The sequence below is a fragment of the Phyllopteryx taeniolatus genome, chromosome 1, assembly GCF_024500385.1.
Source record: "Phyllopteryx taeniolatus isolate TA_2022b chromosome 1, UOR_Ptae_1.2, whole genome shotgun sequence".
Lineage (NCBI taxonomy): Eukaryota > Metazoa > Chordata > Actinopteri > Syngnathiformes > Syngnathidae > Phyllopteryx > Phyllopteryx taeniolatus.
In genome coordinates this window covers 46284567-46295243 of record NC_084502.1, presented here as the reverse complement: position 1 = coordinate 46295243, position 10677 = coordinate 46284567, and positions in this window count along the sequence as shown.

The following is a 10677-nucleotide window of genomic DNA, read 5'->3' as shown; positions in this document are numbered from 1 at the left end:
CATGCAAACTCCACATAGGCGGGGCTGGGGATTGAACCTCGGAGCTCAGAACTATGAGGCAGACGCTCTAACCAGTCGCCCACCGTGCCGCCAACCTGGAAGCCAGTATATTAAAACAAAGGGCTGACTACAATTCCAAACTCCATTTATTTAAAATGTCAAAAGGCTGTTGCTGCAGCTGAAGCAGCAGTATATGAGGAAGCGGCAAGTGGGGAGTTCATGCCAGTACGCTGGCAACATCTGAATACAACCCAACGCAGTCTTGAGTTGTTCCATGAACTGCCTTCAAGATGTGTAGCTGAAATACCCGAAATGAAAACAAATGGATGTGAAAAATCCTACATCAGATCAGCCACGTTTCCCAATGTGCAAAACAGCAAACAACTATTTGATCAAAAAAATTAAAAGAGAACCAAATGATGTACAAAAAATTTGTAATGGAAAGCTTCCTTTCTGAGCGCAACCAAAGAGCTTAACCTCTCCGCCAGAGAAAAGCTGGATTTGCTGACAAAGTGGCTTGGAGCCGAGTCGTCACAGCAAGCAAAAATAATTCGTGCTGTACACATTTTCAACCCCAAAGCAGGGGCCCACAATGGTATGGCAACGACTTGAAGAGTGTTATGGCAGGCCTCAGGTCATTGAAGATGCTCTCCTTAAGAAAGTGGAACTATTTCCTTGGCTGAGCAGTAAAGATAATGGGAAGCTGAGAGAATTAAGAGACATTCTACTCGAACTGAAGTGTGCTAAAGAAGATGCTGCAATACCAGGGCTCCCTTATTTGGACACAGCTTGTGGCGTAAGACATATTGTAGAGAAGCTTCCTTATAACATCCAAGAGAAGTGGATAACATTTGGAAGTAAGTACAAGGAGGATTACAAGGTAGCATTTCCTCCTTTCTTTGTGTTTTCTGAGTTTGCCCAGTGAAAGGTGAAAATAAAAAATGATCCCAGCTTCGCTACATACGCTCCAACTAGTCAAGCCTCCCCTATTGTGGAAAGATGTAAGGTATAGTGGAAAATCTGTCGTCACTGTATCCAAGACAGACATACTTACGGAGGCATCAGGTAACGAAACGAGACCTGCTACAAAACATTGGTTGAACCGGATCATCAGTCAGATCATCAATACACACAAAAAATACACCCACTGAAGAAATGCAAGCTCTTTAGAAACAAAACATTCGAAGATTGAACACATACATACAAAACATACCTCAGAGAGAATAACATATGTTACAGATGTTATGAGTCTCCTCAACACTTAGCAAAAGACTGTAAGATGTTTGTGAATTGTTTGGAGTGCAACAGCGATAGAGACGTTGCAGCTTTGGGCAGTAAAAACTTCCTTTGCCCACTTTAATAAAGTGTGACATGGTGCCAGACGACAGGACTGAAATTCCATCCCCAGAGATTGCACACTCTCCCCCCACCTATAGCCAGTGGGAGCAAGATTTATCCGGTGGATCAAGACACTCCTATTCTCCTGCTCCTAGGGAGAGATATCCTAAAAGTGCACAAAGTACAAGAGCAGATCAATGGACCAAATAATACCCCTTATTCACAATGAATAGACCTGGGTTGGGTCATTGTGGGAGATGTGTGCTTGGGAAATGTCCACAAACCTTCAGACATCAAGGTCTACAATGCAAACATATTGTCCAACGGTTGCACGTCTTTTCTCAGACAATGTCCTAACAGTATACACGTCAAAGAAGACGCATGTCGCAGCATCAGCCTCTAACCCCACCTGCGTGCACAGAGAACAAAAACGTCTCAATTATCACAGACAATCTCGGCTGTCAATGTTTGACAGAAGCCAATATGACAACAAACCAGCTCTTTTGATAGACGAGAAAGCATTTTTGGCAATCATGGATGCAGAGGTTTACCAAAATAATGAAAACAGTTGGGTGGCACCTTTGCCATTTCGTTCTCATAGAGCACACCTCCTGAGCAACAGAGAACAAGCATTAAAACGTCTCTGCTCACTCCGGAAAACTTTGGAGAAAAAGCAGGAAATGCAAAATAACTATATTGAATTTATGCAGAAGCTGATTGATAGTGACCAAGCTGAACCTGCTCCACCTGTGGACAAAGAAACATTGGTACCTACCTACATTTGGTGTTTACCATCTGCAAAACCCCCATCAGATACGGGTTGTGTTTGATTGAAGTGCTGAATATGAAGGAACATCACTAAACAATGTGCTTCTCAGTGGACCGGACTTGAATAACTCACTGTTGGGAGTTCTCCTGCGGTTTCAAAGAGAGCCTGTTGCTATTACCGATGATGTCCAACACATGTTCTACTGCTTTGCTGTTCATGAAGACCACAGGGATTACCTTCAGAACCTATGGCACGAGGACAACTAAATCAACAAAAACGTAACCAAAGATAGGATGAAGGTCCATGCTTTTGGAAACAGCACTTCTCCTGCTGGCACTATCTATTGCATGAGGCAAGCAGCTAAAATTGGTAAACAAAACCATTGATCCGATGCAAAAAAAGTTTGTTGAAAGGCCATTCTATGTCGATGATGGTCTGACATCAGTTGCCACTCCTGAAGAGGCAGTAGACCTACTCACCCAAACCCAGGAGATTTTGGCAGAATCCAACTACTACACAAATTGGCATCCAACAGCAGCCAAGCCTTCCCAGCGGACGACCGTGCCAAGGACTTGAAGGACTTGAACCTTGGAGTAGATGGTCTTCCTCTGCAGAGGAGTCTGGGCTATACTGGGACCTGTAAACAGACAGCTTCACGTACTGGTCTCTCTCGAAGAGAAGTCTTTTACACACAGAGCTGTGTTGTCCACAGTCAACAGCCTGTACGACCCCTTGGGTGTTGTGGCCCCTGTAACAACCCAAGGTAAAGCACTGGTACGAGATCTATCTATTGGACAGACAGAGTGGGATTCCAGTCTTCTCCCAGAGAAGGAAGCAGAATGGAAATCGTGGAAGTACTCTTTAAAGTCTCTCGAAAACCTACACATTTAGAGGTGCTACATTCCAGTTGCCGTGTCGTCGACACAAAGTAAAGAGCTGTACATCTTTTCAGATGCTTCCATGGTTGCTATCAGAGCTGTAGCTTACGTGTGAGCTGCTGGCACTGCTGGACAACATCATGTTGGATTTGACATCGTAAAATCAAACTGTCTCTACGTCTTGCTCATACCATTCCACGCCTGGAGTTTGTGCTGCTGTGCTAGTTGTGGAGCTCTACGAGCGAATTATGGATGAGATCAACATCACAATTGATGCTGTGAAGTTTTTCACCAACAGTAAAATTGTGTTCGGATATATCCACAACTCCACCAGAAGGTTTTACATTAACGTTTCAAAATGTGTCACCCGAATCAGAAAATCCGACCAGTGGTACAATATACCAACACATCTCAACCCTGCTGATCACGCCACTAGGTCAATAAGAAGTTAATGGTAAGAGGGAAGAAGCTGTTGGAATGTCTGCAGGTTTTAGTTTGCATTGATTGATAGCGCCTACCTGAGGGAAGGAGCTGGAAGAGGTGGCGACCAGGATGTGGAGGGTCCAAGAGGATTTTGCATACTCTTGTCATAGTTGTCATAGTCATGCAAGTCCTCAAGGGTGGTTAGGTGGGTACCAATGATTTTTTTTCAGCAGTCCTGTTTGTCCATTGCAGTCGGATTTTGTCTTTTTTTGTGGCAGCACCAAACCAGACTGTGATGGATAAACACAGGACTAATTTGATGACTGCTGTGTAAAACTGCCTCACAGCTTCTGTGGCAGGCCGTGCTTATGCAGAATCCGCAGGAAGTCTATCCTCTGCTGGGCCTTTTTGAAGATGGAGTTGATGTTGGTCTCCCGCTTCATGTTCTGAGAGAAATTCCCAGGAACTTGAAGGTCTCGACGGTTGACACAGGGCAGTTGGACAGCGTGAGGGGCAGCTGTGGCGAAGGATGGTTCCTGAAGTCCACAATCATCTCTACAGTCTTGAGCATGTTCAGCTCCAGGTTGTGTTGGCCGCACCAAAGCTTCCCTGTCGATATGCAGACTCGTCACGGTATTTGATGAGGCAGATGACTGTGGTGTCATCTGCAAACTTCAGGAGTTTGACAGCTGGGTGCATTGAGGTGCAGTCATTCGTGTGGAAAGAGAAGAGCAGCGGTGATAGGACACATCCTTGGGGCGCACGGCTGCTGATGGTGTGTGTGGATGAGGTGGTGTCCCCCAGTCTCATGCATTGTGTCCTGCCTCTCAGGAAGCTGTGAATCCATTTTGCAGATGGCAGGTGAGATGCTGAGCTGGAGAAGCTTGGAGGAGAGGAGTTCGGCGATGATGGTATTGAACGCAGAGCTGTCAACAACTGGATCTTCTTCGACAAGGAAACATAAGCAGAGCGAAGAAACCATAAAGGCTAAAAAGAGAGAATCCAGTCAAGAAATAAACAAAAACTATGATACATATTTCCTGGAGGTGGGGCTTGAAGGTGAGCGCCTGGTGGCTGAGTCTGCACCCATGGGGCCTGGCCGGACACAGCCCGAAAGGCTAACGTGGGTGCCCCTTCCCATGGGCTCACCACCTGTGGGAGGGGCCATAGGGGTCAGGTGCAATGTGAGCTGGGCGGTGGCCGAAAGCAGGGACCTTGGTGGTCCGATCCCCGGCTACAGAAGCTGGCTCTAGGAACGTGGACTGTCACCTCTCTGGCAGGGAAGGAGCCCGAGCTGGTATGTGAGGTCGAGAAGTTCTGACTAGACATAGTCGGGTTCGCCTCCACACACCGCTTGGGCTCTGGTACCAGTCCTCTCGGGAGGGAGTAGACTCTCTTCCACTCTGTAGTTGCCCACAGTGAGAGGCGCCAAGCAGGTGTATGTATATTTATTGACCAAGAATTTTGGAAACCCTCTTTTCAAATATGACAGTTTGGGACCATTGACAACAATCGATTTATTAGTTAGACAGACCACAAATAGAATTAGAACTTACGAACCTCTGCAGGGACTCAAATGAAGTACAATGGACCATCTGAGATCATTGGTGGAGCACGGGCGACACCCGCTGGCGTTTATGAGTCCCTGCAAGCTTATTATCAGTACCCACAGTTTTACTGTGATAAATGTCTGTTTGATATTTTGGTCGAAGGCTCCAAGTGTATATCATGATACCAATGTCACTAATGACTGTTTCTTTCAGATCTGCTGTCAAATCTGTGTTAACTGAATAAGATGATTGTGTTTTACCTCATCACGGACATTAACTGTTCTTAGCCAACAAATAAGGTTGAAACACTCATTGCAAAACTTAACCATAATGAGTGAGACAATGCAAAAGCTGGGAATTGGTTTCTTATTGTAGATACACTGGTTTTAGACCACAGATAATTCTGGAGTGAAATTCAATATCAGAGGTGTGCTCTGTCCTTTCCGCTCTGGCCTTTGGGGCAAATCCCCTTTTTTGTTTTGTTACAAAAGACCAAATCCTTTGTTCACCGCTCCTGTTCTCCTGCTCTGCTGAAGACCATGACTCCCAGCCAAGAAGCCCCACTCCTCACTACAAGGTGGTGGAGGCGGGCGAAAACGGGCTTGGCCTAGCCAAATCTTCCTTGCCGCGCCAACAATCGCTGACCGCAGAGGTATTCTGGCAACTCCCCAACTACACTTGTGGGTGGGGGTGAGTCACCGCCAAGAGGAATCCGGCAAGAAGGATTTATGTGCGCAAGTTTTCTCTGAGCACATGGCGAACAACGTCACCCAAGCGGTTTGGCCACTCTACCCTTGTTTTTTCTTTTATCTTTTTTCTTCAAACCAACCTGTCGACGCCTTTGCCCAGCCATCGGGAGCATTGACCCGCCTGCCTATTTGTGTTCTGCACAACGTGAGTATAACTTGCTGATTACCAAGTACAAATTGGTGCATAATTGGGCTTAAACTAGTGGTCACCTAATTCCCAGCTCTAGGATCGCTCACTGCACATTCACTCATCCCACACTTACGTCACGAGTTCAGCCTTCTTTACGAATGTTTATTTGTACTTTTTTGGAGCAAAGTCCCCCTGCATTATTTCCCCAACTTACCCTGTAGATGTTAGAAAATTTTCTCTAAAATTACATTTCCTGTTGTGTACTTTGTGTGTTTGAGTGAAATAGTTAAATTACTGTAATCAAGAACTACTATTTCCTCCATGGAGCAAGCCTTCTAAAACACCGAGATTGATAGTTTTTTTTAATCACTTTTCCTAGAATTTGAACATATAAAAAAGAGACGTGGTGCCCAACACGAGACAAATATAATTGGATTATATTCTTCTAAAGTTCATTGGATCACGCCAGAAGTACCATCATTTTCTCATGTATAAACTTGATTCATACTGTAGTGGAACAAACAGTTTATACTGGCTTCTGATTTCAAAAGTAAATATCCATTAATTTGTGTATATGTAACAATATGAGGCAATCATATGGGTTTGCAGCCAGAACGGCCCTCCGAGTGGAACCATAACTGCGATGTGGCCGCGACAAAAAATAGTTTGACACCCCTGATCTGGAGGTTAAGAAAAAGCTGTACACTTTCATTCCAATATGCCACTGCCACCGAGAGAGGTTATGAAAAAAGTCTGCCTTCACTTTCATTCCAATATGGTCCATATGACTGCATATTTCTACAGTTCTGCTCATAAGTTTACATACCCAGGCAGAATTTGTGAAATATAGTTTTGTTTTTTTTAACTACGACTGAGGCCTGAGTAACAGAGGTGGGTAGTAACGTGCTACAGTTACTCCGTTACATTTACTCAAGTAACATTTTCTATAAACTGTACTTGTCAGAGTACTTTAAATGCAAGGATCGATATTTTTACTTCGTTACAACAGACATGCCGTTCGCTAATTTTATTTATTCATTCTTGCGTGTGCGCGTCTATTTTTAGACTACACCTACGACTTCCGCATAGGGCGCCGTTGCGCCAAGCCAACGTCATTTGACTCCAATTCACCAATCAGACGACACAAGGCAGTCACATGACCGCTTACATAGCCTTCGCGACCCAATCAAAATGACTCATTTTTTGGGGGGGGGGGGGGAAACAGCTGCGCGACTGTTTATTTTACAGACTCCAAAAATCTTTATCATGCCACTCTTAAATTGTAACTGCCCAAACGTTGATATTACAGCCCACGTCTAACTTGAGAAAACACCTTGCGGTAAATTGCAGATGTTTCTATTGTTGTTTTGGCAGTGGATATGGCAAAATTAGTACTATCCCTATGGTGTCGCACATGCACACACAATCAAAAAGTCTGTTCAGCAAACAGCTTCTTCATGAAGTCATTTAAGCGAATAAAGCAAATAATGTTTCTGTAGGGCCCAATGTATGTGTTGATGGTTTTTGGGCAGTTAAAAATTTAAATGGTGGCAGGTATGTGTCGATTCCCATATAAGCTAAGTAAAGCAAACTTATTTATATAGCGCATTTCATACACAAGGTAAGTCAATGTGCTTTACATGATTAAAAACATTTAAAAACAGCTTACATTATTATTATTTGTTATTTCATTTAATGCTCATGCTCTGATTTTAAAAAATAAGAAGTTACTCACAAGTTACTCTTGAGTTTTTTTCATTGAGTACTTTCTTACTCTAATTCAAGTGAACATGTGGATGACTACTTTTTACTTTTACTTGAGTCATATTATTCTAAAGTAACAGTACTCTTACTTGAGTACAATATTTGGCGACTCTACCCACTTCTACTGAGCAACAACCATCATTAATTTCTTTATGGTTATGTTTTGTTTAATGATGATGCTTTTCTGAAATGCTTGACAATTTAACTTGAATCCCATTAAAATAAAAATGTAATACATGTGTTTCGCCTGGTCCTTCATGTTTTCTTTAAAGAATTGTACAAATCTTACAAATTCTGCCTGGGTAATCAAACTTATGCGTTCAACTGTGTGTTTTCTCATTTACTATATAAAAGTAGGGCTGTGAATTTCAAAATAAGAGCAAGTAAATAAAAATAAAGTATTATGTATTCAAATAAAATGCTTAACTTCAGAATAATTCTTTGAAAAAACTAAAAAAATACAGATAATACTTCGTGTTTTCATCATATGTGTAGATGCAAAATCATGCATTGCAAAATGCAATATACATAGGTACAAGGGTTTTCCAGAATTTTGAGGTTAACTTTGGGGGTGCATATTATACATGGATGCCCATTATACATGAAAAATTACGGTAGACGCAGGCGTCTAACGCCAGACTCTCCTTTTCCCAAATTACTTAAGCTTTTGTCCAAACCCATTATACGCTACAGCAATGACAGTGCGACCTGGGAGATTGGGAGGAACTGTTCCGAGGAACGGTTCGTCGGGAAGTCGAATATCAGATTCAGGAGGAGCAGTGTAGTTTTTGTACTGGCCGTGGAACAATGGACCAACTCTACACCCTCAGCAGGATCGTCGAGGGTGCATGGGAGTTCGCTCAAACAGTTTACATTTGTTCCGTGGACTTGGAGAAGGTTGGAGGAGTTCGGTGAGGCCATGGAGAAAGACTTCCGGACGGCTTCGAGGAAATTCTGGTCCACCATACGACGTCTCAGGAGAGGAAAGCAGTGCACCACCAACACTGTGTATAGTGGGGATGGGGCGCTGCTGACCTCGACTCGGGACGTTGTGAGTCGGTGGGGAGAATACTTCGAAGACCTCCCCAATTCCACCGACACGCCTTCCCATGGGGAAGCAGAGTGTGGGTTCTCTGAGGCGGGCTCTCCTATCTCTGGGTTTGAGGTCACCGAGGTAGTTAAAAAGCTCCTCGGTGGCAGGGCCCCGGGGGTGGATGAGATTCGCCCGGAGTTCCTAAAGGCTCTGGATGTTGTGGGGCTGTCCTGGTTGACACGCCTCTGCAACATCGCGTGGACATCGGGGACAGTGCCTCTGGATTGTCAGACTGGGGTGGTGGTCCCTCTTTTTAAGAAGGGGGACCGGAGGGTGTGTTCCAACTACAGGGGGATCACACTGCTCAGCCTCCCTGGTAAGGTCTATTCAGGGGTGCTGGAGAGGAGGGTCCGTCGGGAAGTCGAATCTCAGATTCAGGAGGAGCAGTGTGGTTTTCGTCCTGGCCGTGGAACAGTGGACCAGCTCTACACCCTCGGCAGGGTCCTCGAGGGTGCATGGGAGTTCGCCCAACCAGTCTACATGTGTTTTGTGGACTTGGAGAAGGCGTTCGACCATGTCCCTCGGGGAGTCCTGTGGAGAGTGCTTCGGGAGTATGGGGTACCGAACCCCCTGATACGGGCTGTTCGGTCCCTGTACGACCGGAGTCAGAGTTTGGTCCGCATATCCGGCAGTAAGTTGGACTTGTTCCCGGTGAGGGTTGGACTCCGCCAAGGCTGCCCTTTGTCGCCGATTCTGTTCATAACTTTTATGGACAGAATTTCTAGGCGCAGCCGAGGCGTAGAGGGGGTCCGGTTTGGTGGCCTCAGTATTGCATCTCTGCTTTTTGCAGATGATGTGGTTCTGTTGGCTTCATCAAGCCGTGACCTCCAACTCTCATTGGAGCAGTTCGCAGCGGCTGGGATGAGAATCAGCACCTCCAAATCTGAGACCATGGTCCTCAGTCGGAAAAGGGTGGCATGCCATCTCCAGGTCGGGGATGAGATCCTGCCCCAAGTGGAGGAATTCAAGTATCTTGGGGTCTTGTTCACGAGTGAGGGAAGAATGGGACGGGAGATCGACGGGCGGATCGGTGCAGCGTCTGCAGTGATGCGGACTTTGTATCGGTCCGTTGTGGTAAAGAAAGAGCTAAGCCGAAAGGCGAAGCTCTCAATTTACCGGTCGATCTTCGTTCCTACCCTCACCTGTGGTCATGAGCTGTGGGTCGTGACCGAAAGAACAAGATCCCGGATACAAGCGGCCGAAATGAGTTTCCTCCGCAGGGTGTCCGGGCTCTCCCTTAGAGATAGGGTGAGAAGCTCGGTCATCCGGGAGGATCTCAGAGTAGAGCCGCTGCTCCTCCGCATTGAGAGGAGCCAGATGAGGTGGCTGGGGCATCTGATTCAGATGCCTCCCGGACGCCTCCCTGGTGAGGTGTTCCGGCCATGTCCCACCGGGAGGAGACCCCGGGGACGACCGAGGACACGCTGGAGAGACTACATCCTTCGCCTGGCCTGGGAACGCCTCGGGATCCCCCCGGAAGAGCTGGATGAAGTGGCTGGGCAGAGAGAAGTCTGGGCGTCCCTGCTGAAGCTACTGCCCCCGCGACCCGACCCTGATAAGCGGTAGAGAATGGATGGATGGATGGATGGACTTGGAGAAGGTGTTTGACCGTGTCCCTCGGGCAATCCTGTGGTGGGTGGGTACTTCGGGAGTATGTGGTACCGAACCCCCTTATACGGGCTGTCCGGTTCCTGTACGACTAGTGTCAGAGTTTGGTCCGCATTGCCAGCAGTAAGTCGCATTCGTTTTCGGTGAGGGTTGGACTGTGCCAAGGCTGCCCTTTGTCAACGATTCTGTTCATAACTTTTATGGACAGAATTTCTAGGCACAGCCGAGGCACAGATAGGGTCCAGTTTGGTGGCCTCAGTATTGGATCTCTGCTTTTTGCAGATGATGTGGTTCTTTTGGCTTCATCAAGCTGTGGTCTTCAACTGGAGTGATTCGCAGCCGAGTGTGAAGCAGTTGGAATGAAAATCAGCACCT